A 14936-nucleotide genomic window follows, 5' to 3' on the forward strand; every position below is an offset into this window, starting at 1 on the left:
TAACCCGCTTGTATTTTCAAACAAACTTCTACATAAGACGTTATTATGACTGGCGTTAACAGCCTGTTGGGTTTCGTAGAAAGAGGTCTGAATGAGAATGAAGCGTTTACAGCTTTGTCACCTTGGCACGTATTTTGAAAATAGCGAGCGTCTGGTCTGGGCTCCTCGCTGCCGAGACTGACTCCGTGACCCCGGCTTCCTCTGGGAGCTTTTAACGGCTGGACAGACAGACATGCAGTGGAGAAGACATTTAGCTTTGACCTGTGTGGTCCAGCCATGGGATCTGTGTGTGGAGATGTGGGTGAAAGGTTGAGGGATGTTCTCGTTGCAAGAGGACTTACAGTCAAAACCCAACGATGTATTTGCCACAGTCAGAAGCTCCTACTGTCTGTTCTGCTGCAGGTTTTCAGTCATAAGCATTAAAAACAATGATCATCAACAAAGATTACCACCCCCAAAACATTTTAACACTGTTAAAACAGCTATTGGTGATGTACTTTGCACTCCTAGATCCATTTAGCAATGACATAGACGACAATGTGGCGTCATGTCCAGATATTTCCAGCAGCTACAATGGAGTTTGATATCAGAAAATGTTTCAGGATCTAAAACATCAGCGGTCAGCTGTCAGTCCCTCCAGAATCAAACAGATTTTGCACCAAGAGACGTTCAACAATCATACAGGGAGAAATCCATCGTAGAAGAGGAGAGAGACCAATTTCTCCACCCACAGGAGCAGGAGAGAGACCAGAATGCAATGCAGCAGAGAGACAGGCTGGGTTCCGGGCGGAATCATAGATACGCCCAAATGTTCATGAACTAGTTAGGTATATTTCTATGCCCATAAACCCATCTTTGCTTGAATACAACAAGTCCAGGCCCATTCTCTGAGGGTTGTCAAAAGGCATTCTGGGAAATGTAGTAAATCACTAACTGCAGTAGGAGTAGACGAGGCAGGTTGAGGGAAAGTGGGTCCACCAAAAAAGTTGATTACAACACTTCATCGCAAAATAACTCCTGGAATGTGTTGACCATCACAGATTGATGAGATCTAACAGTGGAAGAGTATTCAGATGGATTTCTCCTTAAAGTCTAGACATTGCATGGTCTGCAGATAGGAGTGTCGCTTACTGAAACATCTTCTCAGGGCAGAAACTGTTATGACTGGTTCAATCAGGCGACCAATCAAAAAAGAGAGGTGACGGGTCAATTTGAAACGTCAAGCGGGATCGTGACAGACAGAGCTGGCATTGTAAAAGACAGAGGTAAATTAGCTAACACAAATGTTTTTTATTTGTACGCATTTCATTCACAATTTATGAACTTTCCTAGACAAATGCTCAGGTGTGACAGTTTGCTGACTATGTAAATAAGTTAGCTGTTAGCTAGTAGTTACTAACATTAGCTGGTATGGGACGGTGACCAGATGTCCCTGTTTCAAGATGGGTGTCCCGAGTCCCGACAAATATCTGTAAAACACTAAAATGTCCCGGTTTTCAACATTCACTACAAAATTGTCCCGGTTTTCACCACAATTAAAATTATAATAATAGTATTATACTTGTTTTCAGTGCTTACATAGACGTTTATCATGTTCTGTCCCGCTCATTATTACCTAACCCAATCAAAAAACATAAACAACGCACCACATAAACTATGTTTTGGTGGATTTTTGGAGACAAAACATCATTTTTGGTTTGCTGAGGCTCTGTCCATGGTGTTGAAAGGTGCAGTCACTAGGTGTGCTAAGTGCTGAAATAATTGTCCCCCATCCTGATGAAAACGCCTATGGTGCGTGCATAAGCGCATACATGTGTTCGTGCATGAACGTGCGGGACACTTAAGGTTCCCGGTTTGGGAGTTTGAAAATGTGGTCACCCTATGGTATGGTCACAGCCATAGAGATCAGCTAGACACAGCCAGCTACATATTCTTTGGTCACGGCTTGTGTGCTAGCTAACGTTAGCTGGCTACATAGCATCGCTTTATTTAACTTGTTTTAGGCAGAAATAAACACCTTCACCTTGTTGGTCCCCTGGTGGGTAGGCAGTCTTGTCCTACCTGCTCTGACGACTCTTGACATTTCAAATTTGCCTGCCTGATTGGTCGCCTGATTGAACCAATCATAACAGTTTCCGCCCGGAGAAGATGTTTCAATAAGCAACAACACTCCTATCATCAGCATGGTCCACCACCTTAAGCTCACCAGTGCTTTTGGCTGTGTGTTTACATCATGCCACCCTCACCCACTTCCTCACCGCGTTCCGTAGCGCTTTTCACACTAACAATCCTATCTCATCACATCCTCTCTCTGCACCACCCAAGTGGGAGGGGAGGTACAGAGGCAAACATCCCCGAGTCCCTGCCAATCTTCAATGGACCCTCATCCAGATAAGTCTGTCTCATGTTAGTTTGTACACAAAGTCCATTCAGTCCTGTTGAGCCGGGAGGAAACGCCACGTCCATAATCCTTAACTCTGACCGCAGATCTGTCAGTGCTGAGTGGGGCGGAGGGTGAGGTGTGCATGGGACCACGGCAAGCCAAATGGGTCAAAAGATGTATACATTTGTTACCTACATTGTTAAACTTCAGCATTATTTCTTACAAGAAGTTAACACAATTAGGGAATGTAGAAGAATGACTGTTTTGTTATCTCTCTACCTACAATACAGATAGTCAAGGAATTCTGGACAAAATCATATCTAACAATAAAAATATTCTCAGATTTGGGTCTGCTAGAAAAAAATCTCATCAAATGGGGGTCCGTGGCCCTAATGTGTACTAAATTAGGGGTCCTTGATATGAAAAAGGTTGAGAATCACTGACCTACATAACAGGTGTTTAGACCAATCACAAACAAAAATACGCATCCCATATGCCAGTTTATACATATGATAAGAACCGTACCTGATCAGACATGCATAATAAGAACTATGTGTCATACATGTGTTACAAGAAGTGGAACGTGTGATGCAAGAGTGGATTTCTTATTGATTCAGCACTGACCTTTATAAATGATGACAGACTACAGAAGTGAATTGAATGGCCAGTCTGACAGTGAAATCGTTTTGCCTGGTCGGTTGATTATCAAACTAAATGTATACATGTTTTGACCCATTTGCCTTGACATACGGGACTGGAGCCGTAATACTCTGTCAGTAGCCACTGGACAGTTTCCTCAATGCTTTTCAAGATGATTTTTATTCAGTTTCTGCTTTGTTAGACAGAAGATAGTGGAAAGTGACAGGAATGATGCAGGAGAAAAGTAGGGTTTGACCGATATGGGGTTTAGAAGGCCGATACGATGCCAATATTTTTAGACTTAAATTGCCGATCGCTGATATTTTGTGCTGATATTCATTATTTTTAAATTTGAGCGTTTTCATGCCCAGAATTCGCAGTATTAAGTGTTTACCCCATAATTTTCTTCTTGTCAGAGTGGAAAGCCTCTGAAACAGCATTTAGACCATCATGGGACACTAAAACTCTCCACTGAAACCAAGACTATAATGAAATTCTTTAAGGCAGGGAGTTACTCCAACATGTGAAAATGCGTAGTGCAGCTTTAACAAGGATGCAAGTTAAGGTATTATTGTAACAAAGGGGAATCAAAATATTACAAACACTTGTTTCGTGCACTGAGCGTGAGCAAAACGCTTTGTCCGGTGTCAGAAGGAAGACAGAGATAGCCTCAGTTATCTGGGAGGATCAGAAGAGGATCTAAAGATCTGCTCATGGCGTCTGACAGCGTGACCGGCTGGAACTCGCCTGACGAGAAGAGGAACCACAGACGGCTCAACACGCTTCACTGGGCCTTTAAAGAGGAACTCCAGGTGGAGGTGATTGGGGTGTCAGACGGCTTGGTGGAAATACTAAGGGAAAAACTTTTTGGGGTGACATCGTGCACTCCAAACACATTTAGTCTTAAAATCTTATTTGTCTTGAAATAAATGAAAATCTACCAGTAGAGTTGAGATAATTCTATTTGTTTCCAAAGCAGTTTGGAGATTTTTGTCATCAGGTAACGGTATCTTGAAATAAGCCAGATCGCTCCCCCTGTTTCAAGATCATGTTTCGTAATTCTTGACCCAAGTTGAGTTGCATTCGATAAATTCATCTCACCCCATCCATCGGCTGTTTCTTTCATCATCTGAGAAAACTAGATTTGCAGAGTGAATGCAAGACAAAACAAGGTAACAGTAAACATGTTGCCCCCCCCCCCCATCTGGGCCAATCAGTAACAAACATGTCTTGTTTTCAGCTGTAACTGTAGTTCGTCTTGGGCCAATCTGTCATTCTGAATGCTAGAACGCAGTGGTGAGATGCATCATTTCCCCAAGTTTCCTCAAAATCCAACAAGGAAACAAACATTGTAGGCCCCCCCCTTAGGCCAGTCACTGAGTTTTGTCAAAATCAGATTAGTGGTGTCTGAGATTTTGCATGCGACATGGACAAGTGAACAAATGATACTTGAAAATGTGAGAATGCAGTGGTGAGATGCATCATTCTCTGAAGTTTCAGCAAAATCCAACAAGCAAACAAACATTGTAACATGGCAGTGTAATTCCATGAATTTTTGTCAAAATTTAGTCAGTGGTGTCCAAGACATTTTGCTTGACGGATGGACGGACAGACCGGGACCGAGCCATAGTCCCTCCCCTGATTTCATTGTGGGGGACAATGACTAGTTGAGATGAGTAGATTCATTTCAGTTATCCAGGTAGTAAGATATCCAAAAAAAACATCAAAATCCACTGGACTTAAAATGAAGAGTTGAGTTGATGTTTCGTCATTCTTCCAAGAGGATTTTATGTTTTGGACTAGTTGAGACAGACATTTTTGCAGTGCGGTAACCACCATTTTCTATTTGTATTTCAGTAGTGATATGTTTAGAAGTATAGATGATATAGATGATGATTAAGCAACACTGTGAACAGATGAGACACTGAAGGCTCTAAGGACTGAGAGTCGTGGTTTATCACTTGTAAGCAGCGTGGCACCTGCAGGTAACGGGGGAAAGGTCCGTCACCTTGATTTCACCATGAAACCTGAGATCTTCACAGAGCCGGAAGAGCCGCCTCTCCCCCCCCCCCCCCCCCCCCCCCCCCCCCCCCCCGCTCAACTATTTTAAAAGCCTTGCACTGTTAATCCCCAAGTCAAATATTGTGAGAGTTTCTCTTGATGCCACTAAGCCCAGATCCTCCCGTCGATCTAAAGGGGAGGATTAAAAGATCAACAGCAGAGGTGAAGATCTGCAGATAGGCGGAGATGGAGAACAATCCCCAAACCTACGTTTCCCAAAACCGTCTTAAGTGAGTTCATCTTTTTTTAATTGGAAGTGAATGGAGAAGAGATTGAATAAGTCTACAGCCCTGCCCATGACAACAAATAACACCTCAGGCTTCTTTGTTTGAATTAAACTGGTGGAAATAACTGCAGGTGTGAATGAGTCAGTTTTACCTTTAAATGTTCAGCATGTGACGTCGGGTAAAGTCATTCATGAAAGGTGTACGGGTACAAAATGTAAGATCCACCTTTCTAACAATGAGCTTCACCTGCTCTTGCACAATCATTTTATCCGTCTTATTCACGTAACATTGGAGTTATCGACTGGGGGAAAAAAACGTTCACGTCAGCCTAGGACGTACCGCAATTTATCTCCCACTTGGTGTCACAAATTGCGGAAATTTATCGACACAGACAGCAAACATGGCAGCGAATCCACTGATGGCGGCAGTCCAAGATAATAATAATAATCATATTCGCAGTAATACAATCAACGCTACTTAGAAAAGGTGAATGATATATGCTGCAGTTCGTTTATGGTTGAAAATAAAATAAATAAAAATACAAATTTTTTTTTTGGATGTGAGCGTTCCAACGTGACGACATGCCGAACTTCCGTTTCTTCCGACTGCTACAACTTAATAAGCCGTAAACAAGTTTTCCATCTCAGGAAAGTAGTTCCGTAGCACAGAAAATAGTCCCCGGCGTAATGAAGAATTTGTTCCCATTTGAATTTGATTTGGTAATAACTACAACAGCCTGACTTTTCATGGTAACAGTTAGCGACTTTTAAAATTGAAACTATCTTTGTGAGCTGTATTTCAGGGTTTTTAGCTTACAATTGGAGCCAATGACTTCCGGGTTGAAGGCTAAAAAGGGAACGTGGGAAGTCGGAAAGTAACGGGAGTAGAGCAAACGCATTGTTGATTTTCATAGGATTTGTTGACAGTAAGAAATGCATTAGAAAACACCGGCCTTATCCCTTAACCACCTCAAGGCCCTGAACTGTTAAGGAAGAGGAATCATTCCGATGTTTTTCCATATAATGTTTGCCCATTAGGTAGTCTAAGTCACTGGTTCGCAACCTGGGGGTCCCGACCCCCACTAGGGATCGCCAAAGCTTCATGGGGGGGATCGCAAGGCCCTCTAGGTTTTAAGGGGTGTAAGAAAACTTAAAAAAATAAATATACAGTATATCTCAGCATTTCATTAATTTCTGTGAAGAAAAGAACTAAATGTAGTTGTTATTTTTAAAGTTTAGATGTTTTTTTTAAGATATAAACGAGGATAAGGGCGCGGTGAAGACATGAACACAAGCTATATTCACTCTCTGCTAAACAGCCTCGTCCTGCAGTAGAAAAGTTCACAGTTAAAACAACCAAAGAGCTAATAGAACAACGGCCGAGTGTCAGGGAGAAGAAAACACTGAATTTGTCCAAAATAAGCATAATAAGTATGTATCATAGTTAAAAATAGATAATACAGAGAATTGTATAAAACGTTCCTAAAAATGTCAGGAAAACTAATCTCTGATGCAATATTCACATAATCTGCTCAATATTCATCCAAATTGCTCGTTTTACACAAACTTCCTGCAGTTGTTGCGTTCACTATTTGGGTTAATTGTACAGTTATCTGTTGTTATGTGCTGTTATTGTTATGCATTGAATATAATATGAAATATCCATAAAATATGTCACTTCGTCAGGGGTCGTCTGTTTACTCAGTGGTCCCTTAAGGAAAAAGGTTGGGAAGCACTGTTCTAAGTTACAGGTGTGGATAGCATATCTGTGTTCTGCCAAACGCTCCTTCAATCTCCTCTTCGTCCTGCCTACATAAAAACAACCACAAGGACAAGTTTAACAGTACACAACATATTCAGTAATGCAATTTATAAAACCATTTGTTTTGTATTTAAATCACAAAATGTTTTCTTTTGAATAATATTCTCACAATAAGTACATGACCCACACCTGAAAGTTTTAACCGCATTTTGGTTGAGCCAAATAATAACTCATGAAGAAAGCGGGTTATCCTAATATTCTCATGTATGTATATTCTCAATCACCTCAGGATACGAAGTGAAACACAGGCCCAGTTCAGAGGCTTTTTTTTTTTTTTTTTTTAGCTTCTTAGAAAAGAGATTCTATCACTCAAAGTACTCACTCTGTCTCTGCTTTTCTGGCTGCCATGAACACTCAAGAAACCCACAGTTTTTAATCTAACTTACAGTATCAGAGTAGTGCTTAGTTCACAGATATTAATCTAGTTTACTTTATCAGCGTAGTCCTTTGCAAATTGTTCACAGCCTCTGCCTGGAGTCGGTGATAATGTCCTCCAGGGAGTTTTTGAATGCAGCGCTGCAGCAGAGTTTTTCCACTTCTCAAGTACCAGCGCTATGGTGCAGTATCAGTAGGTTTTACTTGGGAAATACGGAGCAGCAATGTATTTCATTTAGATGACACAGTGTAATAATAATATCCCTGCCTGCACAGTGTTAAAGTGGAGCAGCACCAGATCTGTTTATGTGTCTTACCTGCTCACTTCTGGCGTACCTGAACCGAATCAAAGTGTCCACAAAACAGAAAAACATCAAGTATTAGTACCAAGTAACTAGTACTTGTAATGGTGTTTATGTACTCTAAATGCAAAAAAACAAAACAAAAAAGGAACTAATTCTAATTGTGAAAAATTTGAGGATTACAAATTTCTGGGAATACTTCTAAAGTGAAAGCGAGAAACTTAGAAGGCCAATTAAATAGTGGCAGCTGTTCTGCGTCTTTATAAAATGTGGCACAGAAGAAAATTTGTGTTTGTATGCAAACCTGAAATAAATTATCTGAACTTTGTAAAAACAGCATGAATTGGACCGGACATTTCCACCTGTTGGTCACATGTAAAGGTTAGCTAATGCTTCAGCTAAAACAGTTTACTTCAGGTTAGCTTCAGGTTTTGCTCATGGGTCAATAAATGAAAACTTGTCATGACCTCGATACCCTATACTTTCCACCATACTTTCCACTGTCAAACTACTTCCTCTTTCTAGTCCTGTCTCTACATAATCAGTTCCTGCTGGGGAAAAACATTTATCTTACTTTTTGTGCAGGGAGCACCTTAATTTGCATTTGAAGACATTGTGCTTATTTCGCAAAATTTCGTGATACCCGGCCGGCACGGTACATTTGTGCAGTTGAAAAACCAGAGGAGTTGTTGGGTGGAAGTTAGACCCCATGGGCCAGCAGCGCACCAGGACTGGCCTGATGCAGATCTGGCCTAAACTACTCACATGGCACTATCATCAGCTGCCATCGGCAAGGCAACAAAGAAGTGCTGATATGAGAAAAAGCAAAGATCTTTTGCATGTTGGTGGGCAAAGCTTGGGTGGTGGCGAGGAACTATTTTCTAGTAGCGTATGAGGCCAATTATGTGCGCGATAGCAGGGTGTGTGGCAACGTGGAAGACATTCAGATAGTTAAGATGGAATTTGTGATTGTGCTGAAAACATGAACTCGTTCCCTCCCTCCGTCTTTCAGCGCCCAGCTCTGCACGCAGCTATTCATTAGAGATGGTATCAGCTGGCAGAGGCATTCAGCTGGGTTTTCAGGGGAAGGCACCGAGGTGAGATCAGTGGGAACCATCTCCAATCTGGCTCTGCACACCAGTTGCGTTCGCGCACAAGAAGCTAACTTCAGTCAGTCTGACCGAACCCTGCCAGGTACGGTTTGTACAGCCTGAAAAACAAGTTGGGCTTGGTTTTGGTCACGCTCTGTGGTTTTTTGCAGACTTGCTGTCCTCGATGTACAGTGGGAGCATACCGCTGTTGTCAGACAAACGTCACGCGTCTGCAAAAAGTCTTTTTCAGGAATGAAGAAAACTTTAGTAGTAGCAGCATCAGTAGCAGCAGTATTTTTAGTAGTAGTAGCATATTTTGTAATAGTGATAGTAGGAGTAGTAGTGTCAGCAGTAGTTTTAGTAGTAGTTGTAGTAATAGTAGTACAGGCAGTTGTAGTAGTTACAGTAGTTGTAGTTGTAGCTGTGGTAGCAGTAGTAGTTTTAGTAGAAGTTGTAGTAGTAGTAGTAGTGGTAGCGGTAGTTGTAGTAGCTTAGGTTTGACCAAGTCAACTTTGTTTGAGTCCCAAGTCAGTCTCAAATCTTGAGGCACAAGTCTCAAGTCAAGTCCGAAGTCTAAATGTAGATTACCAAGTCAAGTCCATGTCAGTGTGAAGTGTTATGACCCAGTGGGGTCATGTATACTGTGACATCTCAAGTCTAAATGTAGAACACCAAGCCCAAGTCAAGTCCAAGTCATTAATGTCAAGTCTCAAGTCTAAATGTAGAACAGCAAGTCAAGTCAGAACAAATCAAGAGTCCAGTATCAATTTAATATCTTAAAGAAAACTAAATATCTAGGACTTTTCAATGCAATATGGTTTTAATAGGATAAAAACTTGGTAAGAGCATCATGAGTTTGATTTCTAGAATCAGTTTCAACTTCGATAAATTCAATCATTCCATACAAATTCAGAAAACAGAATTTAAATTCAGTCGTCTGCTGGAACAAATCTCATCACTTTCAATCTGAGTCATTTACACAAACACAAGATCTCAAGTCAAGACTTTAGAAACCTTTTCAAGTCATCAGAGTACAAGTCCCAAGTCACCAGAACCAGAAAGTCAAGTCGAGCCTCAAGTCTTCTCTTCATGCATCAAGTCAAGTCTCAAGCAATTAAAACTGACTCAAGTCTGACTTGAGTCCAAGACATGTGACTCAAGTCCCCACCTCTGAGTAGTAGTAATAGTAGTTGCAGTAGTAGAATAGCAGTAGTAGTAGCAGCAGTAGTAGTGGTAGTATTAGTAAAAGTAGTACTAGTAGCTGTAGTTGTAGTGGGCAAAAGGCGGTGAAGCCTATATCCTGTCTGCCATGCTACACTCTACCTACTACAACCAAAAAATAGTCCACAGATTGTGGCGAAATTCTCTTCCTTGTTTTCCTAATATGTAAAACGCATCATTTCCTGTGCGCCGAGAAGATTTCCTGCCACTGGTCATGTCTGAGCACAGGAACCAGAATGAGCCAAACCAGCAGCTGATGGGTGGATCTTCTCTTGTCGAGACCCAAACTCGTTGCTTAGATTGGAAATAAACAAACAAAATAAAAGCCTGGATAAAACGGGCATCCCACTGTACATCTTAGAGTAAATCCGAAAGGTCTGTCAAGAGAGAAAACTCGTGTTAATGAGGTTTCTGTCATCTGAGGGGAAAAGGGAGTTTCTCTGTCTGACAGGTTAAGCCGTCATAATTGATACCTGATGTTCGCAGGGTTGCAACACAAAACAGAGTTGTTATTTGACAGTAATTAGCCGGCGACGGGTTCGGTGCGAGGCTACGGTACGCTGGCACAGATTAAGCTCCTCAGAGGGATTGCAGCCGTGCGTTCAGAGGGAACCGCATGCCGCTTAGTCACGCATTTATCGTCTGTCGCTGCATGTGAGATGTCAACACTGAGACCGACAACATTCCCTCTGTGGAATAATCTGACTGTAATTAATAGTTATATGTAGATGATGTCAGTGATCACTCATGCCATGTCATTCCGTGGCACATGCACACACACACACACACGTTTGTATTACTATACTTGTGAGGACCTACCATTGAGTCCATCCCCCAAACCTTAACCTTAACCGTTAAAATAATCCTAATTAAGGATAAAGTTAGTTTTAGGGTTAAAGTCACAATGAAACTGAATTTTGAGAGCATCTTGCTTCCTTGATGTGATGTATTTCCTGTTGAAACAGGATATTGGGGCGGGGCATAACGAGGGGGAGAGCTTAATTCATTTTGTGGTATTTATTATTAAATTGGTGAAACTGTCTTTTCCATTTCATTGTGACTTTAAAGCTTGGGTTTAGGGTCAAAATTAGAATTAGGATTAGGTCTAGGGTTAGGGTTAGCATTGGGGCCCAACATAAATCTAACCTAATCTAACCATAACCCTAACCATAACACCAACAGTTGGGGTTATGGTTAGGGTTATGTATTTTATGTATGTATTTTTGACAGTTTTTTCTAGGAATTAGGGATAACCTTAGAACTCTTACTCAAATTTAAACCCAATCCCTAATCTGTAATCTTAAAGGAATAGTTCACCCAAAAATGAAAATTGTGTCATCATCTCCTCCCCCTCATGCCAGTTGAAACACAGGTGAAGTTTGTCCATATAACACACAGGGAGGCTGCAGCACAACTCCATAGCAGCCTTCTCCAAAACAACTGAAGTCAGTGGGGACCAGTTCTTCAGAGTTCCAGAAAGACCTACAGTATATTTACACCATCATTTAGTGCAAATCTGAACTACAGCTGATTGATTTGCAACAAATAATGGTGTCTAGGTCTTTCTATTCACAGTGTGATTGTTTGTCTGTTTTTGTTTTGGAGCTCTAAAGAACAGGTCCCCACTGACTTCAGTTGTTTTGGAGAAGGCTGCTACCAAGTTGTGCTGCAACCTCCCTGTGTGTTATATGGACTAACAAATTTCACCTGTGTTTCATTTGGCATGAGGGGGAGTAGATGATGACAGAATATTCATTTTTTGGGTCAACTATTCCTTTAACCCTGAACCCAAATCCTAATCCTAATGACTGTAACCCTCAAATTGCAAAAATGGCCTCACTGCAAACATCTAAAACCCAAACTGGTTCTCACAAGGATAGAAAAACAATTAGTTAGTTTTGTTTAATTACACAAACACACACAAAGTTAGATCTTATTTATATAGCATACTTGTAACCCTTTCTACCTCTGCACTGACTCACAGTGTGAAGTTTTTCAGATGTATCCCTCGTTTCCATGGGGTCTGTATCAGAGGCCGCTGGTGGTGGTGCAGTGATCTGGTGCGATCGGCCGAGTCGCCTCTTTATTTGCTTTCTCTCACGTTTCTCCAGGACAGGAAGAGCGGAGCGGTGAGTCAGAACTAACTTTGAACTTTTGAGGATTCGTCCTGAGAATCACCCGGGATGAAGTGGACGGCTTCTTCTGCCTTTTGTTCAAGGAAACATTGAATGAATGAGATCATCAAAGCTGAACCACGGTCACTTGAGAGGGTCGAAGCTGAAGGCGTCCTGATCACAACTCCCATTCTGAAAAACTGGGAACACTTTACATTAGAGTATTCTTATTCCAAGTATTAAAATGTTATTATACAATATGCAACTTTTCGCTTTGAGGCAGCAATGTGTAGCGTTATGCTATGCTAATCTTATCTTATATGATCACATTAAGGTGAAAGGAGCTTTGTATTCTTTTCTATAATGTATTTATTATTATTACCGATCTGTGAGCTACCTCCAGTATAATTACAGCTGATTCAGAGCGGTGGATTTGTGACTCAGCGGCTTGCTGTGGTTTCACGCTCAGCTGACTTTCTTGTTCATGGCGCCTTGATTCTGTACGTGTTGAGAAAGACGTTTCAGCCTTGTGTCTGGGAATGGAGGTAAGGCGGCAACTCTGCCTTTAAAAAGCCGCTGGTATAACAACATGTTTGGCTTGCCAGAGACTAACCTGGGGGTGTGAAGAGAAACTAATTGGAGAGGTGAAAGCAAATCATTTACAAACATTACATATTACAGTATATCGTAATCACTTTATAAACAACTATATAATTACTAGGACTAGATTATATAGAGAAGACAGAAAAGTCAACTAAAGACAATCCTCCAGTTGTAATTGCCATGTTTTGCAGACACTGTGAAAGAGGCTAAATAAAGTGTGGGAGGCGTTTTTTTTACTGAATGTGTGTCTGTGTTTCGTACACAAAAATGTTGTGGCTTGTTACGTGGCCTGACAGCCCGTGTTGAAGTGACTCCAGGTGGAAGTTTGTCAAACAGAAAGCCACCGACTCATCAAGCAATACAAAGCGGATAATGGGAAAGAGAAGGAGGACTTTACTCACTTCCTAAATGACTCAAACGTCCTTCTGAAGAGACAGTTTTAAACAATGAGGTGGCTGATCTCTGGGCTAATGTTTGCTCTGTCAGTCTCAGGTTGCTCAGGTATTAATGGATGGCCTCTGTTAGCTTTGAGCTGTTTGCTGATGGATCATCTTACTCCTCTCTTACCTGGAGAAGGGAGAAGGACTTCTGACTTCACACAGCAAACAAAACGCTCTGTCTAGGGACGGTGAGAAAGCGACATCAAATGAGTCCAAAAATCAAGTCGGTTTCCCAGGTTTAGGATCTCAAATGGGTTCATTGTATGTTGTGGGTCGGGTATCAGTCAGGTAAGATGTGGCACTCGAGGGAGGTTGTCCCATCAGTCAACTGCTGTTAACTGATAACAAAATCAAAATCAGTAGGTTCCATGCTAACACTTTAGCATACACTATATAACGTTGAGTGATAGAGCTGCAACAATGAATCAATTAGTTGTCAACTATTAAATTAATCGCCAACTATTTCGATAATCGGTTAATTGATTTGAGTAATTTTTTTAGAAAAATAAGTCAAAATTCTCTGATTCCAGCTTCTTAAATGTGAATATTTTCTGGTTTCTTTACTCCTCTATGACAGTAAACTGAATATCTTTGGGTTGTGGACAAAACAAGACATTTGAGGACGTCATCTTGGGCTTTGGGAAACACTGATCCACATTTTTCACCATTTTCTGACATTTTATAGACCAAACAATTAATCGATTAATCAAGAAAATAATCGTTATTTGCAGCCCTATTGAGTGATAGCAGGCTCCATGCTAACATTTTAGCACACTTTCTGTTGAGTGATAATAGGCTCCATGCTAACATTTTAGCACACTTTCTGCTGAGTGATAATAGGCTCCATGCTAACATTTTAGCATACATTCTGTTGAGTGAGAGTAGGCTCCATGCTAACATTTTAGCATACATGTCTGTTGAGTGAAAGTAGGCTCCATGCTAACATTTTAGCATACATTCTGTTGAGCGAGAATAGGCTCCATGCTAACATTTTAGCATATTTTCTGTTGAGCGAGAATAGGCTCCATGCTAACATTTTAGCATATTTTCTGTTGAGTGAAAGTGGGCTCCATGCTAACATTTTAGCATACTTTCTGTTGAGTGAGAATAGGCTCCATGCTAACATTTTAGCATATTTTCTGTTGAGTGAAAGTGGGCTCCATGCTAACATTTTAGCATACTTTCTGTTGAGCGAGAATAGGCTCCATGCTAACACTTGAGTGATAGTAAGCGACTAGCATTATCTCCAAAGTGAGAAAGTAAGAACTTGTAGCAACTCCAAACCTAAATGGTAAGTAATTGTAAATGATACGCTGCTAAATCTGGCAGTTTGGTGCAGGAGATTGGTGTAATTTACACAAAATACGATTATTGTATAAAATACAATTATAGCATTGTTTTACTACTCCCTGTTTTCGAAGTGAAGGTGGTGGGTAACGAGAGACTCTACAGCTAAAAATCACTGCAATACGTGGTTGCTTACCTGAAATAGTTCAAAAAATAAACCTGGATTATTGAAATAATAATTCATTTAAAGGTTGAGGAATCTATAGGCTACATGGTAAAAAGCACCAGCAACATTTTATTACTAAAAGGTCTTCTTACTTTGGGTAATGATAGGTGGCCTAGTACTCAGCCTAATGTGTGTATGATGCTAAA

Source organism: Centroberyx affinis, unplaced genomic scaffold (genome assembly GCF_046629955.1).
Source record: "Centroberyx affinis isolate AG114_WGS23_722 - 3 ecotype Tasmania unplaced genomic scaffold, CSIRO-AGI_Caff_v1 ptg002550l_1, whole genome shotgun sequence".
NCBI lineage: Eukaryota > Metazoa > Chordata > Actinopteri > Beryciformes > Berycidae > Centroberyx > Centroberyx affinis.